This window comes from Canis aureus, chromosome 3 (assembly GCF_053574225.1).
Source record: "Canis aureus isolate CA01 chromosome 3, VMU_Caureus_v.1.0, whole genome shotgun sequence".
In the NCBI taxonomy this organism is placed as follows: domain Eukaryota; kingdom Metazoa; phylum Chordata; class Mammalia; order Carnivora; family Canidae; genus Canis; species Canis aureus.
In genome coordinates, this window is record NC_135613.1 from 47,350,266 (window position 1) to 47,376,401 (window position 26,136).

Here is a 26,136-nt window from a genome sequence, read left to right on the forward strand (position 1 = left end):
CGGAGAGGGGCCTGAGTGGGGAGCATGGGGGGGGGGGCAAGGAGAGTGAGACAAACAAGACTGGCAAGCAGGAGAAAGTGGAGGGAGCCAGGGCTGACACGTCTGTGTGATCCCTGGCGCGATAATTGGGTGAGCGGACGATAGGTCGGACACGTGTATGGATAGAAGGGTGGGTAGATGGAGAGACGCAGAGATGAATGAATGAATGGCTGCGTGGGCGGTGAGCCGCCTGGCGAGGGGCGGGCCAGTGGAGCGCTCAATCACAGCCCGGGGGCGCGGCGCCCGCCTGCTACGCTCTGAACACCTCCCACACCCCCCACCCTCCGCCGACCGCGGCCCCTCCCGGGGCGCGTAATTCCATGCCCCGGGGGCTCTGGAGCTGCTCCCTGTGGCGGCTCCCGGACTAGGGCGCAGAAGGGCTGTGCCACCAACGCGGGGCTCCGCGCCACGGCCGTTAGCGCTCAGGCTGGGCTGTCCCTCTGCCGCGGGGGGAGCCTGGAGGTGCGGTCCCGCCTCGAGGCCCCGGCCCCGCTCTTTGTCTTGGCCCAGTCCTCTGCTGTCTCCAGACCGCTCCCCGCCTCTTCAGGCGGCCCTCGCCGCGCACTTCTGGGCTGCTCCGGATCTCCGAGTCTCCGTTCCACTGCCCCCAGGCCCTAGGCGTCTCCCCCGCCCAGCAGGGTCCCCTAAACCCAGCGCCTCTAGGACCGCGAAGCCGGCAAGTACCAGGATCTCCAAGCTGCGTCTCCGGTGCGGGGCGGGGGCGGGGGCCGGGCGGGGGGGGCGCGGGATGAAGGCCCCCCGGTCTCCGCCTTCTCTCCCCGCCCCTCCTCCGCCACTACTCGTCGCGCTGCGCCCCGACCCCAGCGCAGCCCGTTCGCGCCTTAAGCGGCTCTTCTGCGGCGGTGCCATCCCCGACACCACGCGGAGCCCCTCTCCCGCCCCCCGCGCCCGCCAGGCCTCATACCGGCACGCAGAACACAGCCCTACGCAGCCACACACCAGACCGCCTGCAGACAGACACACACCACAGCCTCCCGGCGACCCACAGCCCTGCACAGGCGTACTGCCCCCTACACGCCATCTCCACAACCCCAACAACCGCAATCCCACTCACAAACAAGCGCACACAGATCCACAATAGCCTCGAGACACAATCCTGTACACAGCACCTTACACAGGCACACAGCCCCTCGGACACACGCACCCCACATGGACGCAGTGCCACCCACGCAGTCACACAATCCCCCATAAAACGATCGCGCACAAACACAACTCCACGCAGGCACCGCATCACTCAGTTCCTCCGAGACCCAGCAACACACTCACAAGCTCGTAGCCAGGCCCCCAAACCCCATGACATTCACACGTAGGGCAGACTAGATATACACAGCCACACCGATGCACGCACGGACCTAATCGCGCAGCCAAGAGCTCACCCACGGGCTCGTAAGTCACTGGAAAAATATTAAAGCGTTTCCCTCCCTCTTCTTCTGTCTCTGACACGCGCACGCGCGCTCGCGTATACACAGACACACACACACGGGGACACTCACCCCCACCCCCAAAGCGCCTTGGAGCCTCCTAGCCGGTGACCCCGAGCCCCCGCGGTGAGAGCCGCGGGAGCGTCTCCCCGGCGCCCCCTCCTCCCGCTCCCTACCCGAGCTCACCACTCCTCCCCTCGCCTCCTCCCTCCCTGTCCCCTCCTCCTCCTCCCCTCCCCCGCGTCTGGGGCGCGGGCTGCGCGCAGCCAAGCCCCCTCGTCGCGCGCCCCTCCCCGCGCGCACCCCGCGCCCGCATCGCGCTTGCCGAGTGGATGCGGCCACGGGGCGGTCTCTAATTACCTCCTGTCCCCCGGTGGCCCGTGAATAATGGCTACTGAGGGCGCTCGCAGGGGCTGCTGAGAAGGAAACGCGGGGCGCGAGAGGCGCGGCGCGCGCGGGAGCGCGAGGGAGAAAGGAGCGAGCCCGGTGCCGCCGCGAGCGGCGGGCGGAGAGAAAGGAATCGTGCGAGCGCTCACATTTTTTTCTCCCAAGGATCTCATCTGGCCGCCGCGTTCTGGAAGAGGCGAGGGGGAGAGCGCGCGCGAGAGGAGGAGAGAGAGACGGCGCGGGGAAAGGGAGACGGCGAGACGCGCAGCGCCGGCGCCCGGGAGATCCAGGAGGAGCCCGCAGGTATTGTTGGCGGCAGAGCTTTGTGTCTTCTGGGGGCCGTGCCGGGGCGCGAGGGCTCCCGGAGCCCCCGGGCTGCCGCCGCGCTCGAACCTGCCCCGAACCCGGGGCCGCCCGCGGTGGTGGCCGCCGGCCGCGGGCACCCCTCCCGCCGCGCCGCGATCCTGGCTGGAGTTGCAGATTTGCCTATTTGGGGGTTTTCCACGCCAGTTGAAGGAATCGGTCTCGAGAGAAGGAATTTCTTTCTTCCCTTTTTTTTTTTTTTGTTTCTTTTCTCTTTTTTTCCCTCTCCCTCTCTCCCTCTTTTTTTTTTTTTTTTTTTTTTGGTGGCCGCAGTTTGGTTGTGTTGGGGACTTCCCCCTCCCCTTGCCTCCACAATACACTGGTGAGAGGTGTCTTGGCGACTGTGGCATGGTGGAAGGCAGGGGGCTGAGATGGCGGGGCTGGTGGCCGCCGATGGGAAGGTGAGGGACGCCGGAGACGGAAGGAGTTTTGCTCAAGTTCGCAATCTGCGCGCTGGAGCCGGTCAGGCCGGGGAGGGCCGTCTGCGCACCCTGTCCTGCTCCAGGCAACCGGTGGGAAACTTCCCGCGAGCGCTGCCTCCCCGGGGACTTGGCGCCCCCGACGCCTCCCGGCGCTTCCTCCGGCCGCCGCGGCCCCTCCTTGCCGCCTGCGAGCGCTTAAGGTCGCGCTCTCCCCACCCCCGCCTTCCTCCCTCCCCCGGCGGCTTCCGGATCTGGACAGAACTGGAGGAGCAGCTTCAAACACTTCCCCTGGAGACCCCTCCCCACTCCCCGCGCCGTAGCCTGCCACACAGCCCCCCTGCCCTGCACCCCCGCCTCACGCGCGCCTGAGTGGCCAGGCTGACAATGAAATCTCGCGCCTTGCTGTCGGGGGTGGGGGTCGTAGCTGGGTCTCTCTGGGGGCTGCTGACCCAGGGCGGGGGGAGGGGAGGAGGGAAGACTTCTTGGGGGAGGGGCTTGTTTGGGTTAGAGACGTTGACGTCGGATGGCGCTGTGCGGGGGAGGGGGCGGGGGCAAGGTGGGGTTCTGGGCCGGGGGTCGTGGATTCTAGCCCCTCTTGGGCTTGCTGATTGGCTGGTGACTTGAGGCACGTCGGAGGGCCCCCCCTAACCTCAGCCTCCTCCCCGCAACTCGGCCTCCTCCCCTTCTGTACAATGCGGGCTTGAGGTGATCCCGAGGGTGATGTGTGTGTGTGTGACGGAGTGTTTGTCTCCTGCGATCCACAGCAGACGCTGCTCCGGTGACCCGGAGATCCGGACGCCTCGCCCCCTCCCTCCGCGGTGGGGGCGGGGAGGGAAAGAAAGGGGGAGGGGAGTGGTGGGAACTTCTTTTCCCACTGGGGCCCTGGGAGGGGAATGCTAACCCAGAGATTTTCTGGGGACCGCAGTCCTGGAGGGGGGGGCGCACAACGCAAAGTAGGGGTCGCCGGGTCAGAAGCTTCTCGGCACTCAAAGCGCCTAGATCCTTTTGCTCCTTTCGTGGGAGGGGGGTTGTGGAGCGGGTGAAGGGGCTGGTTGGAACAGGAGTGGGGACCGAGAAGAGTCGATGGAAATCTGCCTTAATTGGATTCCCAGGCGAGCATCGGAGGGAGCCAAAGGGGGCTCCTCCTCTTTCTCTTCCAGGGACCCCAAGCTGGCAACCCAGGCAAGAGAAGGAAATCCTTCTCCCGACTTAAAAAGGGGATTCCTGGGGGAGAGGGGATGCACCTTGGGGAGGGGGGCGGTGGCGGGCTGCTTACAGGCTGTTCTGTGGCTCGGTCCAGGAATATAAAGAGTTAACCCTCCCCAGAAATCTGTCAGCCCCCACACAGCAGGGACACACTGTCGGACCCTTTGACGTGCTAACAGCGTGACACTGGCTGACAGGAGCTAGCAGATTCCATACTCTGTGCTTCCCTTCTCAGCAGCCGCAGGCAGCGGGACAGGACCTGGCTGGGTGGTGCCTCGGTCAGGGGCCTCGGGGGAAGGAGAAATCAGAGCCAGGGAGGGTACAACAGCCAGGTAGCCGCCCTGTGGCCCTGAGGGGAAAGGAGTTAGGGCCCAGGGTTAGGGAACTTGAAGTGGAATCACCCTGGGGTCTGGGGAGGGTGGTTCACACTTTGCCCGGCTCCCCACCTCAACTCTTCCCACCCACAGCTGGAGGGTCGGCGTTAAGGGTGCGTTTCTAACCCACAGCCTAGACTCTGAGACCCTAGCAGTTGAGGGCAGGTCTGACCGAGGCCAGGGAGGAGGCAGGGCTGAAACCGGCAGAATTGATTTGTGTCCCCTCAGAGGGCCCCATGACCGGACAAGTGCCTTGGTGTCTAGTTATTTGTGGGGCTGCCTCCCTCCCTCCAACCCCCACCACACACTCATTTGTTTCCTGCAGGTGAGAAGCGTTCCCTGCAGATCCGAGAGCTCTGGGGCCTGGCACATGCCCGGGCACTCAGCTTTGGCAGGACAAACGCAGGAGTGAATGAATCAGTGATGAATGAATGAATAAATGAATGAATGAAAAAAGGGGAAAGTTTCTCAATTGGAGGCATTTAGCCATTAAAAAAAAAAGAAAGAAACCTCTCCGACATACACATTTTAAAATGAGGTTCAGAGAAAATCTGAAACAGAGAGAAAGAGAAACAAGGTTACTTGACAGCAGGCTATGACAATGTTAATATTTTGATGTTGTTCACAGTCCCTGGTTGGTTTGTTTTTTAAAGACATTGTAGCCATTCTCTGTATTCAGATGTATATCCTGCTTTCTTCCTTGGCGCTAACAGGAGCCTTTTCCTGTTTTGTAACCAACTCTTCATAAACACTCTGGTTAATATCTTCAGGCTTTTCCAACTGGGGGGGATGTGCCATCATTTACTCAATATTCCCCTTTTGTTCAACATTCTGGATTCTCCTGATGAACGAGGTAGCGATTATATTTTGCACAGAGCACTTTTTTTTCTGATGTTTAAGATGATTTCCTCAAAATGACGTTGCTGATCCTGAAGACTCCGGCATGCCTGCAGTGGAAGAAATGGGCTTCTCATTTTTCCAGAAGTGGGAAACTATTCTCCTTCCTCCCTCCCAATCTAGAACCTTCTGTCAGAACTGAAAAAGAGCCTTGGCAATGAATCACCTGTGTGAGCCTCCTCCTTTGACAGAGGAGGAAACCAGGGCCCAGAGAGGGGAAGTGAGTCCCAAGGTCACACAGCAGTTGCTGGGCCTTGCAGCAGCCAAGAGCCAGCTACTAATCTGCCATTTTGATTTCTACTTGTGGGAAGAGCTCCTAGGGATCTTTTAGGCTGACCTGATCTATTACACAGATGAAAGGACCCCAAGAGAGGAGAAGCACCCAGCCTGCCCATGGCATCACCAAGTACAGCACCAGATAGGCTCCTAAGCCTGTCTCATACTTTGTGTCATGCACACTGGCCCTGTCCATGGATTCTGGGGCCACCAAAATCACTAGACTATGGTTGGCCAGCCATGGGCTTCCTGTTGTACCTCCTCAAAACAACTCTTTCCTCTTTGCCATCCCATTCTCCAGAAGGAGAATAGAGGATCCAAAGTAGGTGCAGTAAGAGGGATGGGACTGCAGATCCCAGTGGTTGTCCCCTTATGCCTGTGCCTCAGTTTACTTTTCCTAGTTCAGGGTCTGTTCAGGAGCCAGGAGCAGGTGTTGGCACAGATAGCTACCATGGAGGAGTGGGGAAGGACCTGTGTCTTCTTAAACTTTTTCTGATCTTAGATTGACCTCAGGAAGGCCCCTGGGGAGGAAGGGGAGACAGGGAAAGGGTAGAGAGAGAGGAACAGAAGGGGAGATGGGGGGGATTAGAAAAGTGGGAGGGGAGGTCAGAAGGGAAGAAAATGCAAAAATGAAGAAAGAAGAGAGCAAGTACCCTCCCCCCCCAGCCTCACTCAGTACCCAGAGGTGCCCCAGAGGGTGGGGGGACAGCCCTACCAGTGCACCTGTCAAGCTAGCCTGTGCTGGGTGGCCAGGAAAGACTGGATGTCCTGGGTGAGCTCTGAGGGCTGAGTGAAGCAGCTGTTTGAGGGGCTCTGGGATCAGAAGGATCCAGACCAGGTGGGTGGCAGGGAGGTAAGACTTTCCATCCAAGGAGAGGGACCTCTTCCCCACTGCTGGCACACTGGCTGGCTGTCGTAGTTAAGCACAGACCTCCCATGAGCATGGGTTGTCTGGGCATTTCTGTGGTGTATGTCCGTGTGTGTCTGTGCTTGGATGCATCGCTGTGCATGTGTACACATCCATGTGTGCCTGTGTGTGCCTATGTCTGTGTGTCTGATCCTGTTTGTGTGGGGGTCAGTTTGCTGCCAGCCCGGGTGTGTGTGTGTGCCCATGTCTGTATGCCTTGGACCCTGTTTATATATTCCTTAAAGGGTCTGTGTGTCTTCCAGCCTGGGCACGTGTGCATGCATGCATGCATGCATGTGTTTGTGTGTGCACGCGTGAATCTGTGTGTATCCCTGCATGTGCTATGTCTGTGGGTGTGTGCATATGTCTGTGAGTCTCTGCTCCCATTTGTGCATTTCCGGTGGGGGGAGAGCGTGCCCTGGAGCTTGGGCACGTGGATGTTTGTCTGTGTGTGAGCACACACTTTCCTCCTAATGGCCCCAAGAGGTATCCAGGCAGCAGGCTTTTGTGCTGCTTTCAAGGTTGCGGCTGGGTGGGTGAAGAGGGGGGGCGGCCTTCTACTGGGAAGCGGGGTGGGGGGGAGGCAAAAGAAAATCTTAAAAGACCGTCTTCCCTCTGGTCTCCAAGGAGATCAGCCTGTGAAATGATCCGCACGTTAATTAAAAACGATTATATCCTGATTGAGCCATTCCTGCTCACATCCCCCGGCTGGGAAGGCTGAGACTGAGACCAGAGGATGGAGAATGGGACAGGGTCTGGCTGCAGGGCACAGCCCCTGGAGGGGAGCGCACCTGGGGAGGGAGGGGTGCTGAGGGACCAGGTGTTGGGGGTATATGCCCAAGGCAGATTTGAGTTGCTTCTTTGAATTTTAAAGGCTGCCACTACTACCACCCTGCCTCCCCCAGCCCCCAGGTGGTGCTCTGTGAGGTCCTGGGAGCTGGTTGGCAGCCACCAGGTTCCATGGATACCTACTTGCGTGCTAGGCGCTGGTCCTGTTGTTTACCAGGTCCTGAAAGTCAGCGTTTGTGGTTCTGGTGTTAAAGACGAGTGACCTGGGATCCCTGGGTGGCGCAGCGGTTTGGCGCCTGCCTTTGGCCCAGGGCACGATCCTGGAGACCCGGGATCGAATCCCACATCAGGCTCCCGGTGCATGGAGCCTGCTTCTCCTTCTGCCTATGTCTCTGCCTCTCTCTCTCTCTCTCTGTGACTATCATAAATAAAATTTAAAAAAAAATTAAAAAAAAAAAAAAAAAGACGAGTGACCTGCATGAGATCATGGAGCCAGAAGTTAGGCACCCCAGGCTGGACCCATCTCTGACTCTAAGCCTGAGAGCCCCCCTCCCTAGCTCCCAGCTGCCCCTGACTCCCATGATGAGGGGTCCTCCCTCTGCAGGCCCCTGGGGAGCTGAGATGTCAGCTCAGGACAGGTCTTCTCATCCTCCATGGCACCCCTGAGATTATTCCTTTTTGAGGTCCAAGCCACACAGGGCATAAAGCCGTGGTGTCCATGTGTGTGGGGAACTGGATGACTCGCTGCCCCTGGGCACCTCTGGTCTGATGCTTGTCACCTTTGCCATCCTAGGCAGGGCCTCCTCCCTCTCCGTCCCACTGTCCCCCATGAAGTGGCAGGCAGTTCCATAGCAGACCAGCCACAGGTGCCCCTTAGTCCCTGCTGGCCACTGTGTACTCATACTCCTGGGTATATGCCACCAAGAACTTTCTGGAAAAAGAATCTGGGCCTGGTCACACTCTGCCTTCTCTGGTTATCTCGCCCCCAGTCAGCCTCGCAAAGACTGCAGTAGTAGAACATAGCCATAAAAATAATAAACCAGGTGGCCCTCAACTTACAGCCCAGAATCAAGTGTTGTCATGGTTCATAAGTGATAGGTGCGTGGGTGAACTGGCTTAGCTCAGCATGTGTGGGGACTCAGCTGTCCAAAAGCATGGCTCACTGCCCTCTCCCTTCCTGTTCGACACTGCTGTTTCCCAGGCCAGGCTTCTCAGAGAGGAGACCCCACTTCAGGTCAGCCACACCCAAAAGCACACGAGAATGCTGGCCACAAGCAAGGTCTTTGTCTTTGTCTTCATTGCCTGAAAAGATCCCCTTTGGGTAATGGGGATCGTGGTTCTTTCCTAACAGGACTGTCAGAGGAGTAAGGAAAACCAGGTCAAGTTTGTTCAAGTGTCTAGCAGCTTCGGGACACACAGAGGGGCTCATTAAGTGTTCATCCGTGCGCCCTGTCTGTTTAGGGCACCTGTGTGTTGACACGGCAGGGGCCTGGGGTTTGCTGGCTTCTAGGGAGGGAGACATGCTGTACTCTTCCCATGCTTTCTGGGAGACATTCTGGGGTTGAGGTGACTGTCATTTCAGTAGAAACCTCCAAGGAGCTAAGAATTTCATAGGACAACCCCCTGAAGCATGATCAAAGGTAGAGTGTCTGGGAAGAGGGAGGGGATGTTCCTCCTGGAGCAAGTTCCACATTCTTAGGGGGACCTTGACCAAGCGGAAGGTTCTGGGACCAGAAATGATGTCATGAGGAATTAGAGAGGCAGGTGGGACCCAAAAAGTCAGCATCCATCTGTTCCCAAGGTCAGAATCTGAAGAGAGGCAGGCAGATGTTGCTCATCCCACAAAAAGCCCCTTGAACTGAAACAGACAGAGACCCCAGGTCATCCCTGCAAGGTGCCTCCTCCCAGGGGCACCTTGACCCATAGGATATCTGCTTTCCCAAAAATCCTTTCCCAAGGCCTGAAATGACTTCTTTGGTCACAGCCAAGGGTCAAAGCACTGAAAGCCTTGCTTAAAATGCAAGCCTATTACCTCGCAGTAGTGATCAGAAGCTGTACTCATGTTTGCATAATGCAGGGGCCGGCAACCTCTCAGTCCCGCGGGGGCCAGTGGGCAAAACTAATGAGGGTGTGGGGGCCTGGCTGGCCTTCGTGGGGTACAGCAGCTCAGCTCCACCAGGGCGGCAGATGGAGATGCAGCCCAGGGTGCCCAGGATTCAGATGTTTACATCACATTTCCTGGTTTGTTCCTCTTGTCGCCGAATCTAGTGACCCACCTGTGGCCAAATTCACACACACACACACACACTCCAGCCACTAGTTTGGAGCCTCTCAGCTGAATAGCTGTTACCCAGGAGCCACTACACCTGTCCTTGAACCTCAGCCTGCAGGGCCCTGAGAACTGTGCGCGGTGCCAGCCTCACCCTGGCCCTGGCTAGTGGTCTTAGAAGTGAGAGTATGAGAGCAGAGGACTCACGCACAGGGGTGCGGGGACTCGACTGGAACAGGTCAGCCTGACCCTGGCTGTGTGGCTCACCGTGGCCTGACCCGTCTTCTACACGCATGGCTGAATTCCCACAGCTGCTGCTGTTGCTGGGGCTCGGTGGGGAGGGGGAGCAGCGGGCATCTGACGGGCACCTGGTTTATAAGTCGAGTTTCATTACTTCAGTCCTTCATGCAGCACTCAGCAGATGTTCGCTGACAGCCCAGGGGAGGCACATTGAGGCCAGGCCCAGGGAGAGTCAGGGTGGGCCTCCTGATGGAGAGAACATGGGCCCTGGCTCTGGAAGGGGAAGCATTTGACCCCAGGAAGGACTGCAGTGCTACACAGCATGCCAGGAGGCCTGGAGGCATGAGAGAGCCAGGAGAGCTCTAGAAAGTCAGAGGTTAGAAACTGGGGAGGCAGAGGCAGGAGTGGAGGCTGAAAAGGAGTCTGAAGCCTTGACTGCCAGGAAGGGAGAAGTGGGAAACGTTTTATCCTGAAGGCAGGGGACACAGCTGGAGCCCAGGCTGGAGGTGGAAAATGAGCCAATGAGGGGAAAAGCTGGAGAGAATCAGAAAAGACCCCAGGTGGGGCTGCATGACCTTTGGCCTTCGGTGAGCATCTCAAAGGCCCAGTGTCCTCTCTCAGAACTGGGGCCTCTGATTCTAAATGCTGGGGCCCAGACAGGACAAGAGCATCCTCCCTCCTTGCTCAGAGCCGTTGTGGGACCTGCTCCCGGGAAGCTGGGGCCTGGTCCTGCTCCCCAACTCCTGCCTGGGCTGCAGCTCCCCAGGCCTGCAGTGTCTGAACCCTGGGAGGGATTATTACCTCTCGATGGGGGAAGAGGTGGAATTCCTTGGGGACCAGTAATTAAAGCCCAACAGATTGTAATTCCCTGAAAGAAGGCTCAGCACAGAGGGAGGAGTGGTACCCAGAGCCCCACAGAAGACAGGAAGAGGAGCACTGGGGACAAGGGCAGCCTGGAGTCCGGGGTGACATGAATAACATCTGGAATCCTGGTATTCAAAGCGAACTTTCAGTGAGGCCTGACCCCCACCCCCATGCTGGGCCCTGAGCACTTTATTATTTCCAATCTTCAACCCTTTCCTGCTGGGGGAAGATCCCGCCATCTCCCATTTCAAGATGAAGAAATCAAGGCTTGAAGAAGTCAATTACCTCTGGCTCCAGGCCCTCTGGGCTCTAAAAAGGTGGGCGGGGATGAACCCAGGGCTGTGTTTGAGTATAGCCCTCCTTGCTGGATGTTTGTGGTGGAAGGCCCAGCAGGGCAGACCTTCCTGCACCCCTCTTGACATTCCTCATGTTTGGGGTCTTCTGTTTGTGGGAGGAGCAGGAAGATAGTGGATCCCACTGCCTTGGGGAGTGGAAGTCTGGTCATCCCAGACTGACGCTGTCGTTCACTTACCTGGTTGGTGATGCCAGTCAAGAGCTGCTCTTCTCAGGGCATCTCCTCATCTGTAAAGGGCTCAGATTATGTTAGGGTTCCTTGTAGCCCCAACAGTCGGGTTGGCCAGTAGGACAAATCCTGACAGTGGAGGTAAGTAACCCTTGAGAATTCCCTCGCCCTCCCTCATTCATCCTAGAAGTACCTTGTGAGCACTTTGTCATGTTGGGGGGGCTTCAGCTTTCACATGCTAGAGGAAGGGCTCTGGTATCATCTTTGTGTGACACAAGAGCACACAGAGGCCCAAAGAGGTCACTGCCCAGCATTCACCCCTGCCCTAACTCCTCTACTCCCCATTTCACTACCTCTTCCATATGCTCACCTCCCTTCCTCCAGGAAGAGGTGGAGAGACCAGGGCTTGAGACCCCAAACCAGAGACTGTTGGCTGATGCCTCCCTCAAATGGACACAGTTTGACCAGCACATGGTTTTAAATATTTATTTATTTATGAGAGAGAGAGAGCGCATGCGGGGTAGGGGAGAAGGAGAGGGAGAGAGAATCCCAGGCCGACTCTGCCCTGAGCCCCATGCGGGGCTTGATCCCATGACCTTGAGATCATGACCAGAGCCGAAACCAAGAGTCAGATGCTCAACCAGCTGCGCCACCCAGGCGCCCCAGGGTTTTAAATATAACTTGAGATTTCACATAAAAATCCTACTCTTCGCATCTCTCAAACTAGAAATCCACATGCCCACAGGGGGCTGCAGGCAGAGCTGAGATGGGCTGCCTCCTTCTGCCCATTTCTGTGCAGTCCCCATGCCATCAAGTCTGCCCCGCCCCCTGCATAGCCCTCGGTTCTCATCCTGGCACCCCTGCCCACCAATCTTGGGCACATTACAGGTTTGGACTTCATCTGTGAAATATCAGAACCAGGGAACTGATTCCAAACTGTGTTTTGAAGATGTTTTCCAGAAATTCTCCAGGCAGGAAAAAAAAAAAAAAAAGGAAAGGGTGCCCCAGGTGTAGGAACTGCCTGGGGAAAAACAGGGAGGTGCAAGGAGGACACAGAGTACTTGAGAAATACGGAGGTCTCCTTGCCTGCTACCTATGAGCAGGCTGAAGCCTGAGCGATGACACCAGTTGGACTCTGCTGGTTCCATAACAAGATTCCTTCATTCCAATCGTTCATATGCCCCTCAGAGCATCCCTGACTAGAGCACCATTGTGGGGGCTTTTCTTCTCACGCTAGTGGACGGAGAAAAGCGGAGGGCAGAGAGGTGAGGTGACATGCCCTGGGTCCCAGCAAGGCCGGGATTCTGACAAGGATCCGATTCTTGACCACAGGTCCAGTGCACATTCTGATCTAAAATACCATAAAAAATGGCTCTTAGGTGAGCTGCCTTTTCCTGTGCATTTTTAAAAAAATGCTCTTTTAGTTAATATGCGGGAGGGATTTCGATGTTCTCGTACATAACCTTTTGCTGAAGCGACAACGTGCTATAAAAGGGTCCCAGGAGAGCTGGTGTAATTTGGGCTGTGAGGGACGGAGAATACCAATGCAGACCTCTCCAGAAGGCCCGCTGCTCCTGGGAGCTGGGATACCTGGCAGGGGCAGGGCGGGGGAGGGGGGGCTCGCCTCACCTCACCATGCTGAGGCCAGGCCTGCAAGCTCTTTCCCATCCTGGGCCCTGGGACCAAGTGTTCATTTGGATCATGCTGGACTATTTGGCTTTTTTTATTCCCTCACGTTTTTGAGTGAAAATCTCAGTTCCTAGAGGAGGAGGTCTAGGGAGAGAGAGGAACAGTGTCCAGGACCTAGAGGGACTGCAAGCAGGATGGGACAGACATGGGAGCCCCATTGGTAGGCAAGAGCTGGCCAGTTGACGAGATGGTAGACAAAGGGACCCGTGCTGAGGGCACATCGAAGGGCACCTTCAAGCTCTATTCAGCATTTGCCCTTGGGCCCAAAGGATCCCAAAAGGGGGCTCGGGAGGCTTCAGTTAATTGAGGCTGATTCTAAATCGGGAGGCTTAATAAATGGTAATTACTGTCCTGTGGGAGCAGACCAGAGCTACCAACGCTGTTGGGAACACAGATCATGGATTCAGGGCCCCTTTTCCCTCCCACATACCTAGAGGCTCTGAGAACTTCCACCCACAGAGGTGTCAGGGACAGACCTGGTAGGGACCAGGGGCCACCTCCTCCCTTCCTATGTGTGCGTTCAGGGCATGGAGGTGTAGTGTGTGTGTGTGTGTGTGTGTGTGTGTGTGTGTGTACACGCATGCTGGTACTGAGTCACCCTCCACTCAGCCATCTCCAGGTCCCCTTACCTCCCTGCCTGTCAAGGGGCAGAAAGAAGAGTCTCCCAGGTGGCGTCAGCAGGGCATGGACTTTGTGACTCCAGAACACAATGCTGTGGGGACAGAGGTGACAGTGCAAGATTTTGGTCCTATCCAAAGAGGAACTTCTGTCATTTAGAGTAGCTGTTCCAAGGGGCAAGGAGTGTCCCATCTTAACAGCTTTTTAGTAGAGGCCAAATGTGTACTTTCCTATCTTTTGCAGTTCCTTCTAAGCCCAAGTCTTAGCCCTGGGAGTCACACACACACACACACACACACACACACACACACCCCAGTTGACATGCAGCAATCACTGAGGCTTCTCCATCTTGCCAATCTAGACAGGCCAGAGGGACTGACAGCGGGCTTCTGCACCTTGGTGTCCCCGGAACTTCATTCAGAGAGCCCCAGGGAGTGGGGATGAGGATGGTAGTGTGTCACAGTGTATGTGGTGTGATGGTGGACTCATCTGTGTGTCTGCATTGTGTGTATGCACTTGTAGATGTTCTGTGTTCTTGTATGGGCAGGGCTGCAAGTGCTGAGCGTGGTATGCATGTTGAGAGTGTGTAATGTGTGTGGCTCAGAGTGGCAGGAGGCAGGCTGGGAGTATGCGTGTGTGCACTGTGTGGGGATTGGCCATCAAATGTGCATGAGTGGGATGTCTGAGTGGCTCAGTGGTTGAGCATCTGCCTCTGGCTCAGGGCATGATCCCAGGGTCCTGAGATCGAATCTCACATCAGGCTCCCGGCATAGAGCCTGCTTCTCCCTCTGCCTGTGTCTCTGCCTCTCTCTGTGTGTGTCTCATGAATAAATAAATAAAATCTTAAAAATAAAAACCAAACAAAAAAACAAATGTGAATGAGTGCACTTGGGTTGGTGAATGTGTTTCTGGCCAGGGTATATCTGTTGGGGGGCTGTGCCAAGACCCCCACCAACTCCTTCCTGGTCTATTTCTCCCCACCCCAGACCCCCATCACCACCTTTGCCCCAGGCCAGACCTCAGGGGCTCCCAGTTGCCCCAAACCCTGACCACCAACACCCCCACTTACAGGAACTTGACCCCTACCAGTCCAGGTCTTGACCTCATCCTTGCTCCCGGCACAAAAGCAGGCCCAGCATGTGGCTGAGAGATCCCCAGGGGACCATAGGGATAGAGGAGGGAGAGCAAGAGGAGGCCTCCTGGTCACTGCACAGCCCCTCCCCAGAACATCCTGCACGAAGTGGGTTTCTAAGTTTCTACAGCATCTAGGCCAGACAGGGAGACCTTTCTGGAGCTGCCACGGGCATTTCCAGATACAAGCAGGGACATTTCTAGAGATGGAATGTCTTTAGAACATGAAACACAGCACGGCTGGGGACAGGATTAGGACATTTCTAGAGAGGAGATGGAAAGCATTTCTGGAGGAGGAACAGTTTTGAAGATGAAATGGCATTTTGGGAGATGAAGTATGAACATTTCTGGAGGGGGGGAGGGCATTTTCTGGAGTAACGATGAGGCCTTTCTGGATTCCAAACATTGCTAGAGATGAAACATTTCTGGAAATAGGCTATTTCTAGAGATAAACTGTAGTACCTCTGGAAGTGTAGTGTTTTTTAAGATGATGCAGGAGTATTTCTGGGAATAAAATAGGGCATTTCTGGATTTGAGGTATTTTTGGAGCTGAAATGGAACATCTCTAGAGATGGGATGTGATATTTCTGGAAGTGGAACATTCTTGGAACTAAGATGGAGCCTTTATAGAGAGCACTGGCATTTGTGGAGATGGATTGTATTTGAAGATGAGAGAGGATTTCTGTAGATAAGATGGGACATTTCTGGAGATGGAACGTTCTGGAGCTGAGAATTTCTGGATTCAAACCAAGCATTTCTGGAGAGAAACGTGTCATTCTCAGGAAAGGATTGAAGATGGGATATTTCTGGAGATGGTGTTTTCTGGGAGATGAGGTTGCCATTGCTAAATAAAGCTGGCTGTTAGCCTCTTGAGTAGTAGGTGGGGGGGGGTCTCATGGTGGGCCAGGAACACCCCCCTACCTGTGACCCTTGTCTTATAGGAGATGGGTCTGAGGTCCAGAGGGGACTCTCCTGCCCAGGCCCACTCCTCCTGTAAGGGGCAGAGCAGGCCTTCTGGGGACCTTCCAGAGCCACCCCTTCTGGGCCTCTTTCGGAATCCTCCCCAGGGGAGGACAGGGCCTGTGAGTCCTGTTCTTGGGGTCCCTGCCCCCATCCGTGTGGGGGCCTGGCAGCCTCCAGGCTCACTGCAGGAACAGGCAGTGACTGAATGGTTAAATTTAATTTAATTCAATTTCTTTGGAGCCATCTGAGGCTTGCTCCCCAGCCCCCTCTGCCAGGAGCCTCCTCCACCCTCTCTCAAGCCAGTATCTGCCCCCACCACCACCTCCCACCTTGGAGCAGCCCTGAGGTTGGCCTTGCTTTAACAGAAGGGAAGGGGGTTCCAAGGCTGCACGTGGTGAAGGCCCAGGTCCCTGCTCAGGCCCCAGCTGACCTCGGGGGTGGTGGGGGGTGCCAGGGCACCTCCCCCCAACTCCAAGGAAGCGGCTATAGAGGCCTGTCGCCACTTGAGCCGGCCTGGAGCCCCAGAGTAATTATTTCTCTTCCTTAATTGAAATTTCAGCCTCAGTGATCCTGCCTTAGAAGTGTGAGGTGGGGGAGGGAGCCTGGTAGGGTGGGAGAGGGAGGGGAGCCCCCTCCCTGGCCCCTAGAAGGCCGGAGGCAGTGCCAGCCTACAGGCACCAAACTCTGGTGGTGGGCACAGGGTGGAGGGCCGCCTCTCAAAGAGATGAGGGGCAAGGGTGGGCTGTGGTTTGGGTCAGTTCTGGCAAACTGCAGTTAAAAAGCTGAACCTTTCACCTGACGGTCTGAGAGGAGGTGGAGAGGAAGAAGATGGCTCGAGGCAGGTGTACCATTGGGGGCAGCCTGTGCTGGGGGATTGTGAGCCAGGGTAGCATGAGGGAGTGGGCAGCCAGGGGAGCCACTGCCTCCTCCCACATCTGGCGGGGATCCGAGGAGGTGGCCTGGGGGGCCGTGACTCAGGCAGAGCAGGCCACAATGGCGGCAGGCCCAGTTCCTGGTTCAGGGCTGGGTGAGGCAGCTGGCCTGGTGGGGTGGGGTGGGCTGTGGCTGGTGGGGGCAGCTGAGGAGGCTGTTTTCCCAGCTGCGGTCAGGCTGGGCGGAGCATCCGGGCTGGGCGCTGGGTCACCACACACACACACACACACACACACACACACACAACACACACACACTACCTCTCCCCCCTTCTTCTCCCTCTGTCTCTCTCTCTCTCTCTCTCTCTCTACCTGGGTGGTCCCTGCCACCCCACAGGGCCTGAGGCCTGTCTGCTGGTGGAAGCAGAAGACTCCAGGGGCCAGTAGGAAGCTGGGAAAAGCCATGGGCTCCAGACAGGCCAAGGGTCCAGCCCTCCGTGAGCTTCTGAGTGGCAGCTCTGAGGTGCTCGGACTAAATGTACAGGCTTCCGTCCAGACTCAGGCCAACTCAGGTCCCATCACACAGGAGCAACTGTGTTCATTCTGTCCCTTCACCCCCACCCCTGCTGCTCCCAGGCCCTGGTGCTTGCCCTCAGGGTCTCAGTCTTCCCCAAATGAGAAATGGGATTTGTGGTCAGCTTGATGGGAGTTTTCAGGGCTGAAATAAGCTGCCAGGTGCTCAAGGCTGCAGGCCCAGGCTGTCCCTGTCGCTGTGGTTATGAATAAGTGTGCTGAAACCTGAGCAGGCCCAGGCCAGCACCCTGCACGCAGTAGGAGCTCAGGGAATGGCAGTGATGTCAGTGTTGTGACTGAGACGGTGCTTTCCCAGCATCCAGAACTGTCTGTCAGGGGAGCTCCCTGCCTGGGGCCTTCTCCACCCCTGGGTGGCCAGGTTTTGTGACAAGGTAGACTAAGGCCTTCTGGAGTAAACACAGGGTGGGGAGAGGGATCCAGAGGTGGCTGCCTCCTCCACACATGCGGCTCCCACGCACACACACTGAGCATCACACATCCATTAAGAGCTCTCTGGAAAACCCATTGAGGTGAGAGCCATGCTCAACGAGGCCATGTCACTGCAGCTCGCCAGACCCCTGGATCTCGAAGCTCATGCCCATCTTTGGAGGGAAGGGTGGGCTGCGGGTGCCCTCCAAGGAGAAGAGGGACAGAGATAGATTCATGGAAGGGACAGGTCAGCTCCAGGAGCTGGGGAAGAGAGGAAGGCACCAGTGCATTTGTAGTCCTGTGACTGGAGGGAGGGGAGGAGGACAGACACGGGGAGGGATGAGGATGCCAGAGATGATCTCGCAGCCAGAATTGGGGGGCCTTGGGGCCTGAGCTTGACCCCATTGAGAATGTCAGCCGCTTGCCTGGGCCGAGGCCCCCTCCGCCTACAACACTTAGGGAGCTCTGTTCTGGCTCAGCTCCAGACATACTCCAATACCTGCCCCTTCCCCTGACCTCTCGCTGCCACAATGGCCCTCCTTGCCCCACTGCTTGGGGATTTTGAGGCCTTTGGCCACCACCCGCCAGTTGCTGGGCTTGGTTCTCTGGGCAGTGGGGGTTGGAGGGGCCTGGAGCAGCAGCGAGGGCACCCCAGAGGCCACCTGGGTGGGTCCCAGGCGCCAGTCCAGCCCCTGTCAGTCGGCTGCTGAGCTGACCTTGTCACCTCGGGTCCAGAGGGAGGGCAGCCCCACCCCCACATGCACAGAGCCAGCAAAGCTGACATGACTCACCTTACTGTGCAGACAACTCCCTTTCGCCACTGGGGGGAAACAGGAAACCTCCTGGTGCTGCAGCCCTCAGCCACTGGGCATTGCTCACCTACGTGGGTCAGACCCCGTGCTGCCCTGGTGTCCACCTACAGCCTTGGGAGACCCTTTGGGACCTCTGTGTTTAGGAGGAAAGGGGGTGTACAGAAACATGCAGACTTTTGCAGTCCTGGGGCCAGGGGCTCCCAGCTCCTCCTCATCCTGGAGAAACCCTGGGTCCCGGGGGCCAGTGCTGAGCTCTCTTCCTCTGAAACACCTTCCAGAGGCTCTGAGCCCTATCATGACTGCCCCTGGAGAATTGGGGTCATGGTCCCCCCACACACACACCGTGCTTCACATCCACTCTGTTGGAAAAGTGGAATGTCCCCTCTCAGCCCTGGAGATGGCCAGCCTGGGGAGAGACCTGATACTGCGTCAGGGGCTTCCTACCTCTCTGCACGTAAAGCAGGAAAGCCTGGCCAGAGAGTAAAAGAATTTGCACTAGGCACATGGCCATCAGTGGCCAGGCTGGGATGCGGACTGGCCCCCTCAGACAACAGCTCCCAGGCAGAGAGGTCCAGGCAGCACAGACCTCTGAGACAATGCTATTTTTTTGCAATTATTTCTGACCTCCTACCCCTTTGCCCACTTTGACAAGCCTCAAGGCAGACCCTCTCTGGGTTTTCCCCAGAACAAAGTGGCCACTACTAGACAGGCCAAAGCAAAGACTTCACTCAGATCAGGTGAAAGGGAACTCCATGTCGGCCTTTTGTTACTCAAGGTGGGAGCGCAGAGGATGGATCTGCCCTTGGCCACAGCCAAGAGGGGAAGCGGAATGGGCTGGGGGGTGGGGCTGAGGGTGGGGGGCATGTGCTCAAAGATAGGGCAGGAGCAGCCGCACCTGAGATGAGACCTTGAGGTCCCTACCTCGAGAGCATCAAGAGCCAAGACAGTGGTGGTCATTTTAGTATTCGGCGCGTGCAGGCGCACAGACACGTACACACACACATACACACACTCAGACGCACTCGCGCACTTGCATCTTCCCCACCACCCTCTGAGGTCCCCTCCAAGCCAGGAAGCAGAGGAATAAAGGAGAAGAAAGGGAAAAGGAGAAAAAGAGATTAGGGGGAAGAAAATCCGATTCTGGAGTTACCTTAGTTACCAGCTCTAATGACTCGTGGGGCGGGTTCGGCCACTTTCCTGCGCAAGAGGACCCTCCCTCCTGGGCCCCTCCATCACCCCATTAATAAGACGGGGCCCCTTGTTCCTGAGTTCTGCAGCAGAAAAGGAAGAATCAAGGACTTTTCAATAAGAGAGAACTCCCTGGGTGGTTTTGAATAGTTGCTTTTTGTGTGGCAGGGAGGGACGGGTCCTCTCCACCGCGCCCTGCCCTGCCCGCCTCCCTCCGCTGCTCCGTCTGGAGCCGCCTGCTCCCAGGTCTCCAGATGGATGAGCTTGTTTCTCAGGAGCCTTGTCCTTTATTGTTCCTGCCTTTCTCTCCTGACACCGTGAGCTTAGAAGAGGCCACGGGCAGCCTTTGCATCTCAGGAAAGCTCAAGAATCCCCAAGGTGATTCTAGAAAGGCTTAATCCCAGGTAGTGGGGCTCAGCACAGAGCACCTGGTTCCTGTCCTGTGCCTGGGAAACAAAGGCACGCTCCCCACATCCCTTCCCCCGGGTGCTGGACCTCCTGGCCTCCCCCAAGCTCACTGCCATTGCTTCGGTGCCAGTAGAAGAGGAGTGAATGGAGGCGAGGCTGGCCAAGGGGAGATGACGGTGGAAAAGGAGAGAGACAAGCAAATCCGTTTTATCAGACGCTGCATATCTTAGGAAAGCACATTTCAGCTCTTTTGGCTTTTGGCAAGCTGGTCCTACCCTTTAATTTTCTAATAAAAAGGAATTACGTTTGCTGAAAAGGCAGTAACCAGCTTCGTGTCAGTGTCTCTTGTAGAGACCATAATTCCCATCTTGGGTGCCTGCCGGCTTGGGAATGGGGGGGGGGCGCTCCTGTGGCCACAGGTGATGCTGCTGGGCAGGGACTTTGGGGCAGACCGCAGGCAGTGCCACGTGGCTTTGCCCTGCCTGCCCTGCCCACCCTGCCCTGGGCTGGGGGTGGTTCCAGGCTCACTACTGAGGCCCCAAGACTCATAGCAGACACTTAATAAATATTTGTGGCATGAATGAAAGCATGAATTCTTAGTGCTCAGGCCTGGGGTAGCTGGCAGCATGCTCAGAGGGTTGGATCTTTGTCGACTGAATGAACGCATGACTGCATGCATGAATCCATGCTCTCCAGAGTCTGAAGTCACCTATCTGGAAGGATTTACAAACCCCGTCCTGCTCCCTGTCCCCCCACCACCACCAACCACCCCTGGCACTGGTTTCACTGGAAGCTTGGCCAAGAATCCATCTCTTTTTAAAATATGTGTTTGTTGTTGTTTTTTAAAGCAAGACAGAACAGAAGTGTGTAAAATTGGGAGTTTCTGTCCCCACAGCTCCACGCCTGAGTCCCCAGAGTCAGGGGGGCGGGGGAGGGGGCGTTCTTTAGCCCTTCCTCTTGTCACTGGGAATTTTGTGCCATAGGTCCACTTCGGGCTTTAGTCCAGGGGGGACCCTTCCACACACACTGCCCTATAGCACTGTGGGGCTCCTGAGTCATCCCCCCTGCCTGCTGTCCTACCTGGGCCACGGAAGCACGCAGTAGGGCCTTACATAAGTGCCCTGTCTCTGTAGGGTGGACATGGGCACAGCATTTTTTGCTGTTACAAATACCTTCTCTCCAGTCCCAGTTTTTAAGCAAGCTCATGTAGGCAGAATACTTACCATAGGTGGGCATGTGATAAATGGTAGCCTTTATGATTTGGAAGGACTCTATACTTGGTTCCATGCCCCCAAACATCCCTTGTTCCCCTTCTGTGTGCCAGGGACCCCCACAGTTCCAGTGTTGCTCGGGGGTGAGGAGGCCCCCAAGCAAATACATGCAGGGGCACAGCTGCCCTGCCCCCCAGCAATTTGTCACTGCTGGCACCTGGGCACTGTCAGACTGATTTATGCCACTGGAAATGTCAGGGCATGTAGGATAGCAGATCTCACACACAGCATGCTTTCTGGGGCTGACCCCAGTGTGGAGGCATGGAGGCAGCTCCCCACCCCTCCCGCCCCTGCCCCATGTCCAACTCCCAGGCACTGTGCCTCTGCACTTCAGCCAGCAGATGTGGGAGCAGCTTGGGGCTCATCCAGTTGGGCACTTGGGAAGAGACACACAGAAATGCCCAGCATATCGCCCTTGGGCCTGCCTGAATCACACAGTCCCTGGGGGTGGTCAGGATTTGGAACTATAACAAGCCCCTCGGGTACCACTGTATGCCATCCAGGACTGGGAACCATTACCAGACTTAGCAATATCAGGGACGTTCTTTAGGCTGGCTGGGGGGCTGGTCCTTTCTGCAGCTGCGCAGTCGGAGAGCTGATGGGCTTGGGGTGGGTAAGGGAGTGGGAACGGGTGAGGGGATCAGCAGGAGAGGTTGGTTACTAAGATTCTCGATTGAGCAGTGAGATAGGTCACCTTTGAGACATGAATGACTTTATGGATGGTGGCACTTGTGCCCGTGCTGACTTTGGGGTCCCTGTGGGCCTGCCAGGATCAGCCCCACTTTCTCATTGACAGCCAACTTGTCTGGGGTAGACCCAGCTGCAGTCTGGGGTATCATGGGTTTTAGGTTCCCCATGGTTCAAATGCCAGCTCCTCTGCCCTGGATGACCTTCCCTGCCCTGAGCCTCTGTTGGCTGCCCTGTAACCTGGGCCAGATCATCTTGGCACACCCAGGGTGGCCAGGTGTGTTAGCAGCCAGGAAGGCAAGCCCCTACAGAGAACAGGTCCATACCAGCTCATGTCCCCAGAGTGGGCTTGGTGTGGTTCTCATTCCAGATCATTTTGGAGAGGGACACCTGGGTAGCTCAGTGGTTGAGCATCTGCCTTGGACTCAGGGTGTGAGTCCTGGTATTGAGTCGTGCATGGGGTTCCCCACAGGGAACCTGCTTTTCCCTCTGCCTGTGTCTCTACCTCTCTCTATGTGTCTCTCATGAATAAATAAATAAAAATCTTAAAATTGATGACAAAAGGAGAGACATGATGGTTGTAAATAGAAAAGGAAGAAATGTGGGAGGTACACGAATAGGTCAGAGTCCGTCTGCACTGAGGTTTCCTTGGAGGCCAATACTTTTCCTCGTGTAACGTGGGCCTTTGAATTCTGTGTGCTCGTGCCGGAGCATTTGTGCGCACACACACACAAACTCGTAAATCTTCATAGAGCACCTACTGTGTGCAGAACTCCTAGCATTTAGAGACGACTCAGGCCTCGGCTCTGCCTTTAGGGGGCGCTCTGGGTTCTGCTGGGAACCTGATAAATTACCCTTTGATGAGGTGAGAGGGGGTGCACAAAGGAGTGAGTTAATTGCCAGGGTCGGGAGTCAGGAGGGGCTCGACAGGGCCGTGGGGTTTGAACTGGGCCTGTACGAACGCTTGTAAGTGTTAGGGAGAGAAAAGAAGGGGAGCAGGAAATGCACTCGAGGAGGGGGGGTCGTTGGGGAACAACAGGCGCTTGGGGATCCCGGCAGGACTGCGAGATCGAAGCCACCCGTGAGAGCTGGGCGGCGGCGCGCAGCGTGTGTGCGCGGGGGGCGGGGGGCGGGGGGCTGGACGCCTGGGCCGGAGTCTACTTGCTTCTGTAATGGGAGCCACCGCGGGCTTGAGGCCTAGAAGTGACCCGGCCCGGTGTGGGTGGTTGGCCGCGGCCGCCGCCCAGGAGACCTTGCAGCAGGGGGAGCGGGAGGGGGCAGGGAGCCCCCACAGCCTCCCCCCGCCCCCGGAGACTCGCGCGGAGGTCGGGGCGCCGCGGAGCGCGGGGGGCCGGGACGTGGCCGGAGGGGAGGGCGGGCCCGGCGGCGGGGGCGGGGGCGGGGGCGGCTGCGCCGGCGGCGATTGGACGCGGGCGGGGAGGGCGGGGCCCGGGGCGCGCCCCCGGGATGGACCGTGCGCGGCTCCTGACGTGGGCGGCCGCGCGGGGGGGCGGGGCCCGCGCCTCTCGCCTCCCGGCCCCGCGGGCTCTCGGCTCGCCGAGCGCCGGCGCCGCAGGCCCGCGTTCCCCCTCTCCGGGCAGCGCGCCCTCCGCCAGCGCCTGGCGACCGGCGCTGCACACGGCAGCGAGCGGAGGCCTTTGTGCTTTCCAAGTCCTCCTCCGGGGACGCGGGTGATGACCGAGCCGGCAGATGCCCCGCTGGTGCCACTGCCGCCACCCACCACCCTCTGACGCTCAGCTGCTCCCCAGAAAGAAAGACTTTGTCACAAAGGGAGGGAGGGAGAGGACGCGCTTCCGCGACGCGGCCCATCTGGGAGCCAACGTTATTTTCCTGATTCAAGGAAACATCTGTTCATGCCTCTCCTTTCAGAGAGAGGCAGGCGGCCGACCCAGGACGAGGGAAGCCGCTGGTTTTGTCCCTGGCGCTGGGCAAGAGGGTGGAGCACGTGGCTGAGCCCAGGACCCCTGTCCTACACCACCGTTCTCTGCCCGATGCCCACCCACCTGCTGCCGCCTGGCCGGCCGGCCTGCCTCTGTCTCTCTATGGACTTCTGGTCACCCCCTAGATGCCTGTGGCTGTCACCGCCCCCCCCCTCAAGTACAGGGGCTCCTAAGGGCAAAAACTGTAGCCTCCCCCAGAGTGACATATGTGTTTATCGAGGGACCCCTTCATTATTTCTTATACACACAAGCCATGTTTTTGAAAGATACCGCTGCCAAACAAACTGCATTTATTATATAATGATTAATTCATTGCCCCCATTTCTTATTAATCAAAGACATCCATAACTGCCTATCCGAGCTTTGGGTGGGGAAGATAGCCAGCAGGGCCTCGAGCTGACAGCCTTCTGGCCCAGAGCAGGGGCGCTGCTAGATTTGTGTCACTGTGGCCTCATTTGGGTAAATGCACAGTACCCCTGAGGTTTCTAGAAGAAATAGAGACAGCGCATGGACCCCACACATATCGCCTCTCCAAGCCCCTGGGGCCACCTGGGATGTTTTATCACCCCCTCTCCAGCCAGCCCTGAGCTCAGGCTGGCTGCTTGGCACTTGGCCACTGGCTGACCGGCGGCTTGGCAGAGGATGAGGGAGAAGGAGTAGGCTTGTCCCCATCCCTGGAAGCTGCCATTAGTGGCAACCCGGGTGGGAGATGGGAGCCTGGGGTGAGGTCAGAACTGCTCTGGGCAGAGCTGGAGGGCAGCTTGACAGAGCAATGTCCTGGCAAGCTGGTCCTAGGCACAGATGCTGGCAATCTTGGGGTTCCGGGGCATTTGAGATGCTTATCCTCTCACCTCCCAGGGGCAATCTAGGCTTGTTTTTAGTTCTTGGGATACATGAGGAGCCTGAGGTTGGGCCAGTGCCATCTACCCCTTCTTTACCCACTCATCCAACACTGACCTTGTGGCCTGGCATCCACCAGGGATGCCCCTGATCTGAAGGTGTTTGCAGTCTATTTGGGCATCTGGGACACAGGCAGATGCCCAAATAAGTCGCTGCTTTACTGTGTGGTGTCAAGCCACGGGTTGCCCGGGAAGGTAGGGACCAACAAGAAGGCACCTAACCCAAACCAGGGTGTGTGGTCAGGGAAGCCTTCCTGAAAGAGGTGCTATTGCTAAGTGCCACTGGTTAAATTTTTTTTTTATCTGCTTTTTAAATAACTGCTTTGTGCCACATGCCATTAGGTGCTTTTCACATACGTTGTCGTGTTTAATTTGCACCAACAACTCTGTGAGGTAGGAAATAGCTTCCGCATGTTCTCGATGAGTAAGCTAAGTATCAGAGGGGAGGCTGCTTGGCCAACTCACTCAGCCAGGATTAGAACTCCAAGTGGTTCTTAAAAGATGACAGAAAAGATGTTAGAGGATGGGAGGCGAGTCTGGCATGCCTGGCAGAAACAGCAAATGCAAAAGCATGGCAGTGGGAGCAGCTGGGGCATGAAGGTCTGTAATGCTAGGGTAAGCAGAGGTGGGCCTGAGTCATGGAGAGCCTTGAATGCTGGCAGCAGAAAGCTAGGGAGCCACAGCAGGTATGTGAGGTGGGCTGATGTCCCACTGCAAGGGGCTCCAGTGGTCTCACTGGGGGCTCAGCTCCCCTGCCCACACTCCCCTCACCTTCCACCCCCAACTGCTTGTCTCTAGGTACCTGGCAACAGGCATATTTCCAAGATCTGGTATGTGTTTTCTTGCTCCTGACCCTGGGAGACAGCAGTCAGGCCGGCATCAAGCATCGGGGAAATGCCCAACACATCAGGCCCCGGGGGCCTCCTGGACCTCTCCACAAATCCTGCAATGCACATCTCAGTGTCCCTGTCCATAAAGAGGTTGAATGGCAGCCAGCATCTGCCCGTCAACAGAGTTCCCGCTCTTAGCACCAGCTCACTGAGCTGCCTGCCTCCCGGGACAGTCCTGCCCGCCTCCCCAGAGAGCCAGCACTTTCACTGCTGCCTAATGGCTCTCCCGGCTGGAGACATCCTTGATATTTAGCCCGAGTAGCAGGAGCTTTAATATCAGCAACTCTCCCTCCCTGCTTCTGCCTCCTGAGCCCCAGAGACAGCCCTGCTCAGCCTCCCTCCCGCCCCCAGATATCAGGCAGAGGCCTTTCTGCCCACTGTCAGTAATATCCAGAATGAACAAGCACCCAGCAGAACCTTGCCTGTGGTGCTTTCTCCTCTGAGATCCAGAGATGCCCTGTGAGAGACTGTTACTAGTGTGGCTTCCATTTTAAAGATGAGAATACTGAGACTCAGAAGGGAGTCGATCTTTCCTCCTCTCTGTTCCAGGAAGTGGCCTGTGTTCCCTTACACCCGCAGGACCTTCACCACTGCTACTTTCTCTACCTTGAGCTCTACCCTCCCCTCTCTTCTCTCTTTTAGATCTCATCTAAGGAAAGCCTCCCTGTCCCAGTATCCCTGCCCTTAGTATTTACTGAGGACAGCCTTCCTCTGCACACTAAGTAAGCTCCACAACGGCAGGACTCA

General features: G+C 57.0%; 1 protein-coding gene across 2 annotated transcripts in view; it reads left to right on the top strand.

Moving 5' to 3' along the window:
* The window catches only part of RAI1 (retinoic acid induced 1), a 120,957-nt gene that overhangs the window by 38,255 nt on the left and 56,566 nt on the right, over positions 1 to 26,136 (top strand). For both annotated transcript variants that reach the window (XM_077892353.1, XM_077892354.1), the window contains exon 2: positions 2,034 to 2,171. The gene's annotated coding sequence lies outside the window, so the exon portion shown is untranslated. The remainder of the gene's footprint in view (positions 1 to 2,033; positions 2,172 to 26,136) is intronic.